Source organism: Sesamum indicum, linkage group LG5, assembly GCF_000512975.1.
Source record: "Sesamum indicum cultivar Zhongzhi No. 13 linkage group LG5, S_indicum_v1.0, whole genome shotgun sequence".
In the NCBI taxonomy this organism is placed as follows: Eukaryota; Viridiplantae; Streptophyta; class Magnoliopsida; order Lamiales; family Pedaliaceae; genus Sesamum; species Sesamum indicum.
The window spans coordinates 1,805,474-1,815,492 of record NC_026149.1 but is presented as its reverse complement, the minus strand read 5'-3'; the positions used below and the strand labels follow the sequence as shown (position 1 = coordinate 1,815,492).

General features: G+C 42.4%; 1 long non-coding RNA gene across 1 annotated transcript in view; it reads right to left on the bottom strand.

Moving 5' to 3' along the window:
* Positions 1-481, bottom strand: part of LOC110011976 — a 2,348-nt gene extending 1,867 nt beyond the window's left edge. Inside the window, exon 1 of the long non-coding RNA XR_002287065.1 lies at positions 114-481. This is a non-coding gene — a long non-coding RNA (uncharacterized LOC110011976). The remainder of the gene's footprint in view (positions 1-113) is intronic.

The window sequence follows — 10,019 nt, the reverse complement described above, 5'->3', positions numbered from 1 at the left end:
CCCCAAAAACATATACAAACAAAGCCATACAGGAATCATCACCACGAATAACAATTTGAAGAACTGAAAATTAGTTGCGGTAAGGCAGAAAATTCTACTCGGTATGACTGTACCTCATATATGCAGATCGCTGTCCTTAAATTAATCATAATCAAGACCTAGGAGCAGCCCCAATTGTAGGGGAAAAAAGGCTGAGCACGCTAGTCTACTGAGTGGTGAGAATTTGAGAAACACAGCATGATGAAGTTCTTGAAACTGAGAGAAATCCCAAAAAGGAATTGATTGCGCGCAAATAATTTTCGTAGCAATGCAGTTCGCGTAAACGTGTTAATTGGTTGCTTTGGGAAAAGATAGTGAGGTGTGTGTAGTCCACGGAATGTGGATTGCAACTCATCTTTTGATTGGATCCCACTTTTCAAATCACTCCAACAACATGATTTTGGGTATGAAGATGGTCGAAACTTTGACGAACCAGTTTGAGTTGATGAATTCTCATAAGATATATGGTGAAAAAATTATACTTTTAACCTTATAAGATAAGATATTCTATTTTTCGTCTTATAATTTATGGATTTAATATATTTAATTTCATTAAAATAAAAATTATAACTGAATGTACTAAATTCATAAATTGTGAAATCAACAGTACAACACACTTTATCATACGGGACAAAAAGTGTAATTTTCCCTATGGATATGAGATCATTGCAATTCCTTTGATGTTTTATGTTATATTATATACTCGATTGTAATTATAGTCATTTAACAAATATCTTTTACAAATATATTGTTATAAGAAAGTATTTGTTAGACTATCATTAATTTTAAAAAGGTATTTTTAATTTTTTAAATAATGAGAAAATATTTATAATTAAAACAATGGAAATGAAAAGGAAAAAAAATTATGAAGACTTACATAGCTAATAAATTTCTCATAATATATATATATATATATATGAAAAAGATATAGGACTAAGGGGAAAAAAATCTGATTTAAAAGCTAAAACAAATTTTTTTAAATATTCTAAAAAATGACATTATTATTCTAAAATTGACATTATTTATTATGTACTATAATCTTCTTTAATTGAAAAAACCCCACTAATGTCAAAGCACATAATATAATCTTTCATAAATGATGATTAATTTTAAAAATTTCAAATTGATTTATCTTCAAATATATTTTTATATGATACTTTCCTTGTGGACTCCATATAAGACACTCACATGTAATGGAAGTAATTGAACAAAATTAATTGTCTGCCCCTCTGTATTCAATTTTTTTATTTCAAATCATATTGCATCTTAATATATATATATATTATGTATATAAAAAAAATTAAATAAAAAATAGTGCTATCTTTTTAAATATAACGTGTATGTGTTAAACAAAACTTAAAAAAAAGATAGAATAAATTATAATGGGCTCCCTTAGATATCACAATTACTTTTTTATTATTTGAAAAATGATAAATACTTTGAAAAATTAATAGTTGTTTAATAAATGCCCGTTCATGGCAGTTCATTATAGGGGGTAATTTGTTAAACGATCATATATTTCAAGAAAATATTTATAATTTTTCAAACAATCGAAAGTATTTATAATTATGATAAATTAAAAAAAATAATAATAGTTGTTTAATAAATGCCCTTTCATGGTAGTTTTCTTCCCCCTTTTTTCCATGTATTTTTTTATTTCTCCATATTTATTTATTATCTTTGTTTGTCAATATTTTTCTATAAATCAAAATATTCATATTAACTTGTTATCTTAATATATATTTTTAGGTACTTTTTACTCTATAAACATTAATCATACAATTTATTGAAATATTTTATTTTAATTTATTTTAAAAAATCATGCACATATATAAAATAAGTGACACTTACTAAGTAACTAGTGAGACTGTTTGAGATGTTTGTATTTTAGGATACTGTCTTGCTATGTTTGGGAAACATAATTATTTAAAATAATTGTACATATATTTCTTCTCAAATAATTTTTCTAAAAAATAAGGAACTTTCTCAATTGCATTTTAGATCAATTTAGAAACTCAATAAAATAAAAAGGCTCAATAATCTTTGTTTAATAATCGGTAAAAATAATAATAATATCATTATATCAAAATATTAATTAATAATCAAATTTTCAATAATTATCAAATAAATAATAACAATTCATATAAAATGAGACAAATACTCAAATATTTATTAAAATGACCCCTATATACATTTAAGACTGTACTCGCAATCCAACCCAATTAACTATTTACTACCAAACAAGCCTGAATTTTTCCGTGAGACGATGTCCATGGGCTGTCGATGTCTTACTCGAGCGGTAAGGTTGAGTCCTCATAATTAAAATATTGTGAGTCCACAAATATATATGTGTATATATATTTTCATAATAATTTTTATTTTTTTATTTTATTTGAATGTATTGATTGATTTGAAATTATCAATATATCTAATTATTCGTTTTAATTTGAATATATTAAATAAAATAATCAACCACATTCTATCAAAAAGGAAAAGGAAAAGGAAAAAGAAATTATAGGAAAGGCCAAAATTGGGCCGCCATGTTCGACGAAACTGGACTGGGCCCAATAATAGTTCATGAGATTGGGCTATTCCTTGACAAGCCCATGAAAACACACTTTCCCACATTTAAATAATTTCTCAACATTTTTATTCTTCCAAGAAAAAAAAATAATAATAACATAAAAGTGCTGTTTGTTCCTCATTTCTAATAATAGTCTTTTTCTTTTTCTTCTTATATTGTTGACCACTAAATTAGTATAGTAAAATTCAAATATTAATTAAATATATTTGATAGGTATACATATATCCTCCCTACAAAAAGACTGAAACGCCCTTCATTAAGGGCATTATGGTCATTTCCGCGATCAGGATCCGCGTGTTTTGTAGCGGGCGGGTCGCAGAGGACCCAACCCGGATCGCATAGACTAACGGAAGACCCGGACAGTGACGACCGTTCGATCAGAATGTGAATAAGCAAGATAAGGCCACGTGGCCCAGTACTTGCCGTACAACTGTGTACTATAAATAGACCCCGATACGCCATAAATGAGATAATTGTTATGCATTAATTGAGATCGAACTTTGAGATCGCATACATTTCACTCGATCAACCTAACTTGAGTGTCGGAGGGTCATTGTCGGGGACGTGCCCGACGAGCTCACGGTTCGTGTTTTATTCTCATGGGACCAAAATCTGTTCCGGAAGAGTTAGTCGACCAGCAGTGAGATTGTCTCAAGAGATCGAATAATTCGACCCGGATCAGTTGGCGCCGTATGTGGGAACATTGAGAATTCTTTATCATTATGGAAGGTTCATCGAGGAGAAATGCTGCGGAAGAGGAGACACCCAGGAAGGGAACAGGTGCCACCATTCAAATCACTCCGGACGAGTTGCAAAGAATGATAGAGGAGGCAAGCCGAAAAGCAATTGTGGAATACGAAAGGAGAACAGCGACCCCCCTGGTCAAGGAAACTGCTAGAAGGCAGTTATTTGAAAATGTGGAACCAATAAGAGAGTCAAGGGTGCAAGGGGAACAAGAACATTGCAGCAAGCGACCGGCGTCGTCCGATGCAGGTTCTAGCAGCCACGGACGCGCGAAAAGAAGGGAGCCGGTGATATCCAAGGCCGAAGTAGAAAGTGTGGGCAAACAGATACACAGCTTGAATAAGCAGATCGACGAGTTGAAGAAGCGAGGGGAGATCGTCTCGCAGAACAAAAATTCCCCTTTCTGTAACGACATCCTCATTCAGACAGTCGAGCCAGGGTTCAGGGTCCCCGACCTGAGGAGATATGATGGGATGAGAGACCCGCAGGAGCATGTGGCCGCCTTTGAAATGGTAATGAACCTTTACGGACAATCAGCCCCAATAATGGCAAAACTATTTGCAACCACACTCACGGGAAAAACTCAAGAGTGGTTCACGAACCTGCCTCGAGGAAGCATTGAATCCTACGAGCAGCTCGTGCAAAAGTTCAACTTCCATTTTGCGAGCAAAAAGAAGCAGAAGAGGTCCGCCACACATCTCTTCAACATCCGACAGAGAGAGGATGAAACGTTGAAAAATTTCATGGGTCGGTTCAACTATGAAACTCTGGAGGTGCAAGAGTTAAGGATTGATATGCTCGTGAGCATCCTCATTCACGGACTCAGGAAGAGCTCTTTCGCATCCGCCCTCGCACGAGATCCGCCCGTCGATGTCGAGCAATTGATGGCGCTAGCACAGAAATATATCGACGAAGAGGAGATGAACGCGATGAAAGACTCAGAACGAAGGGAGCGAGAGTACATCCCTAGGCAACCTCAAGAGGGCAGGGGAGGAGGAAATGACAAGCCTAAAACAGAGAAACGGAAGGAACCCAAGTATGTGCCGAAGTACCATAATTACACTCCTTTAGCCATGTCTCGGGAGAAGGCCCTGATGATGGTAGAGAATGCCGATGCGCTGAAGTGGCCAAGACATACGAGATACACCCCCTCCAAGAAAACTTCTAACAAATATTGCCGTTTCCACCGGGAGAGGGGACACAATACAGAGGAGTGCTATCAGCTGAAGGATGAGATCGAAAGGCTTGTTAGGCAGGGGCATTTTCGAGATCGCATGCCCCCAAATTGTAAAATCGGTGGGGAAGGAAGGAGGAGCAGATCGAAAAGCCGTGATCGCGACAGAAACCCGGGCCCATCAAAATCCGACAGGGCCCCGACAGGCGGGAACAACGCTCCCACCAAGGGCGTTATATACACGATTGCGGGAGGACCGACCGCGGGAGATTTGAGCCGAACACGAAAGAGATGCGCTCGAACGGCCAGATCAGCCCGAGAAAAGGAATTCGTGCTGAAGGTGGAGGACGAAGAGGCTATCTCATTCAACAGTTCGGACAGATTAGAGGAGGGTGGAGAACAGAACGACCCCATGGTCGTCAAGCTAGATATTGTGAACTTCACCGTTCACAAAGTGTTGATTGATAATGGGAGCTCAGCGGACATCATCTTCAAAAATGTGGTAGATCGGATGGGGCTGGAGAACGCGAGGCTCGAACCCGTAAAAACCCCGTTAGTCGGCTCCGGGGGAAGTGAAGTGGCCTCACTAGGGACGATTGAGCTGCCAGTGTCCATGGGAGAGGAGCCAAAAAGAAAAACTTTGATGGTCAAATTCTTGGTGGTAGATACTCCTTTCACATACAATGTCATACTGGGTCGGCCGGGACTGAACTCATTCCGGGCGGTCATCTCCACGTACCATATGAAGATAAAATTCTCCACTGAATATGGAATCGGGGAAGTGTCATGCGACCAAAAGGAGGCTCGAAAATGCTACAACTTGTCGATAAAAGGAGAGCCGAGGTCGAAGAAGCAGAAAGTCAGGGAGGACGCGGAGCCCCGACCGTACGAAGCTGAACACTTGAAGCCCAGTGAGGAATACAAGGCTATACAGCTCGCAACAGAGGATCCCAGCAAAACGACTCGGATAGGGTCCAGCATGAACGAGGGAGAGATGTCCATGATTGACTTCCTGCGGAAGAACGCGGACATGTTCGCATGGAGTCCATCGGATTTCACCGGAATTGACCCGGAGGTCATTGTACACCGATTGAATGTGGACCCGATGGCTTGACCTGTGCAGCAAAGGAAGAGGACTTTTAGTAGCGATAAGAACGAAGCTATCAGGCAAGAGGTCGTGAAGCTGCTGAAAGCCGGATATGTATCGGAAGTCCAGTACACGAATTGGCTTTTCAATGTAGTACTTGTCCCGAAATCTTCAGGAAAATGGCGAATGTGTGTAGATTTCACGGACCTGAACAAGGCCTGCCCGAAAGACCCGTACCCGCTACCTCGGATCGATACCATGGTGGATTCGACCGCGGGATTCGAGCTCTTCTCAATGACGGATGCATACCAAGGATATCACCAGATCCAAATGGCAGAGGAGGATAGAGACAAAACTTCCTTCGTCACAGATAAGGGGATTTATTGCTACAACATGATGTCGTTCGGACTGAAAAACGCGGGTGCGACCTACCAACGATTGGTTAATAAGATGTTCGGCGATCTGCTCGGGAAAACCATGGAGGTATATGTCGATGACATGCTGGTCAAGAGTAAGAGGTCACAGGACCACATCAAAAATCTCTCTCAGGCGTTCAGCATAATGAGGTCGCATGGAATGAAGCTCAACCCGGACAAGTGTACCTTTGGAGTGACAGGGGGGAAGTTTTTAGGGTACATGATCAGCGAACGAGGAATAGAGGCGAACCCAGAAAAAATTGAAGCTATAATGGGTCTGAGATCGCCCAATTCGATCAAGGAGGTGCAGAAGCTTACGGGAAAGATCGCATCCTTAAGCAGATTTATATCTCGATCGGCGGACAGGAGCTTACCGTTTTTTAAGGTCTTGAGGAAACCTAAAAACTTCATGTGGACACCAGAATGCGATCAGGCTCTGCAGGAGTTGAAGGAATACCTCACAAAGCCTCCACTGCTCGCGAGCCCGAAGGAAGGGGAGACTTTATTCTTATACCTAGGGGTGTCCGAAAACGCGGTCAGCTCGGTGTTTGTAAGGGAAGAGGCCAACAATCAAAATTCGGTGTATTATGTCAGCAAAATGCTTCAGGGGGCCGAATCACGATATTCGGAGATGGAAAAACTCGCCCTCGCCTTAGTTGTAACAGCTCGAAAATTGCGACCATATTTCCAATCGCACAAAGTGGTGGTATTGACGAACCACCCTCTCAAACATGTGATGTCACGACCCTAAGCTTCCGGGAGACTAATTAAGTGGGCGGTAGAATTGGGACAGCACGACATTGAGTATCAGCCCAGAATGGCCCAGAAAGCGCAGGTGCTAGCGGATTTCGTGACAGAATTAATCGGCGATCAAAAAAGGCCCGGAACGGTCGAACAACCTTGTTCGAAATGGATGCTGCATGTCGATGGGTCCTCCAACGCGAATAATGGAGGAGCAGGCATATTGATCCAAGGACCCGAGGGAGTTGAGATAGAAGTGGCTGCCCGCCTCTCATTCCCAGTAACAAACAATGAGGCGGAATACGAGGCATTGGTATTAGGACTGGAGCTCACATATGAGGCAGGTGCTCGGGATCTGGAGGTTTTTACCGACTCACAGCTAATCGCTATGCAGATCAAAGGAGCATACGAGACGAGAGAGAGAACAATGACACGGTATAAAGAAATCGTGCAGCGATTGATGGGAAAGTTTGGTAGGTGTTCCGTCTCGCAAGTTCCCCGAGCAGAAAACGACAAAGCGGATGCTCTGTCAAAATTTGGAGCGGCGATGGATGGAATTCGGGATCGCAAAATCACAGCCTTAGTACGCGAGCAGTCGGCCCTCGCGAGTAGAACAGAAGTCCAGGTCGTCTCAGCGGCGGGGTCTTGGATGAGCAAAATCGTAGGGTATCTTGAGGACGGTACCTTGCCTAGCGACCCGGTGGCAGCAAAAAGAGTCAAATTTCGGGCTGCTCGATTCACACTGTTGGAGGGCCAGCTATACAAAAGGACGGTGGATGGCCCTCTCTTGAAATGCTTGGATGAAGAGAGGGCCATGTACGTGATGCGTGAAATACATGAAGGAAGCTGTGGCAATCATTCGGGAGCGAGATCGCTGGCTCAGAAAGTGATGCGACAGGGGTATTTCTGGCCCACCCTAGTTGAAAATTCAAAGAACTTGGTGAGAAAATGTGAAAGCTGCTAGAAGTATGCTTCCTTAATACATCAACCCGCGACCCCAATGGAACCGATCAAGATAGCATGCCCGTTTGACCAGTGGGGAATTGACATCGTAGGACCCTTTCCACCCGCGCAAGCTCAGAAGAAGTTCATCATCGTGGCGGTCGAATATTTCTCCAAGTGGGTCGAAGCGGAAGCGGTAGCCAAAATATCTGAGAAGGAAGTTATCAACTTCATCTGGAAGAACATCACATGCAGATTTGGTATACCCCGGATACTGATATCTGATAATGGTACGCAATTCCAGGGCAGGAAGATCAAGGAATGGTGCAAGGAGCTAAAGATCGCACAACACTTCACGGCAGTCGCGAACCCTCAGGCGAACGGACAGACCGAGGTGACGAATCGGAAAATCTTGCAACACTTGAAGACGCGCCTCGACAACAAGGGATCGTGGGTTGACGAGCTGCTCGGGGTCTTGTGGGCTTACCGAACAATGCCGCGAACCGCTACGGGCGAGACCCCTTTCTGCCTAGTGTACGGGACCGAAGCCATCATTCCGGCGGAGATCAGGGAGGAATCGCAAAGAGTCGGGCATTATGAACCCGAGACGAATCGAATCGAACGAAATTTCGACCTCACCGTCATCGAAGAGAAGAGGGAGGCTGCATACGCTTGAATTTTACACCACAAGGGCCTAATGATGAAGAGCCACAATCGCAGAATTTGATCACGCCAATTGCAGGTGGGAGACCTCGTGCTGAAGAAAGTGGAGGTCTCAAAACACGTGGGAAAGTTGGAGCCGCCCTGGGAGGGCCCTTACAAAGTGATTGAGATCAGAAAGAAGGGCACGTATAGATTGCAAGACATGCAAGGTCGCGAATTACCACGCCCTTGGAACATACAGAACTTGAAGAAGTTCTATGCCTGAAACTAGGAGCCTGTGAAAGGCCATCAACTGACGGATCGAACAAGGAGCCTGCGAAAGGCCATCAACTGACGGATCGAACAAGGAGCCTGTGAAAGGCCATCAACGAGAAGATCGAACAAGGATCCTGTGAGAGGACATCAAACGAACAAGGTGAACAACGAAAGACCCACCAGCAGAGAAACTGTACGCGAAGAGTTCTAGCAGATTACCAATTGTATATTTCTAAGGTTAGGAAGATTGTATCCAGGTAAAACATTGCGTTGTTAAGCATTTGTACCCACTGCAATTTACCCAAAGAGATTCATAAAACCGTATTTGTTTTCGTGTGTATATCCGTGTATGTATTTACCTCTTTATTATCGCTCGTTACTTGAATCTTCTAAGTACAAAGCGCGAACTGAAAAAGACGCACTCAAGTAAAACGCGAACTGAAAAAGACGCGTCCAAAATGCGAACTGAAAAAGACGCACTCAAGCAAAAGCAAAACGCGAACTGAAAAAGATGCGTCCAAAATGCGAACTGAAAAAGACGCACTCAAGTAAAACGCGAACTGAAAAAGACGCGTCCAAAATGCGAACTGAAAAAGACGCATTGATGTCACTAGTGAACTAAAAGAACGGTTGAAAAGAAGCAAGCTTCATATGATCAGAAAGACATGCAAGGGGCAAATAAAGAAGCAAAATACGTGAGCTGCCAAAAGTTGTATTAATAAAGTGTCATGTACAGGGGTCGTCAAAATTCTCACCCCGACGTCATGTTTACAAAAAATGAGGTTTCTAAGAATCTCTAGGATTTACATTTTGATCAGTCAGCTCAAATCCTATTACAAAAATAGATCGGGATAGATCAGGCATCAGCTTCCGCCTCCAGCTCGTCCCTCAGGACCATAAATTCATCATCTTTCAGTTCAGGATCCGGGGGAAGGGGTTGGAGGTCGCCATCAAGCGAGATGTCTAACTTGCTGCGGTCAAAAGACTCACTAAATCCGCCAAGCTTTTCGACCTAAGACAAGCAGGTCTCATAGCCTTTGGCGAACGAATCCGCAGACTTGATCTCGAGTGCGGTCGTGAAAGTATCGGTCTTCAGAAAGTCACGAACCGTGGACATCCTAGAGCCGGCCAAGATGCGTTGATGTTCTTCGATCGGAATGCGGCCGGCTTGGCCCTCCTCCACCCCGCGTTTGCTGCCCTCCTCGAGTCCAGCTTCACGTCCGGCCTCGAATGCCTCTTTCTTGGCCTCCGATAGAGCCACTTCGTGCTCAGAACGGAGGATCTCTTTATCCTTCTTGGAAGCATCGAGCTCGGCTCGCAGCTTTTGAACCTCATCACTCAGCGCCAGCAGATTATCTTCCTGTTTACGCTCTT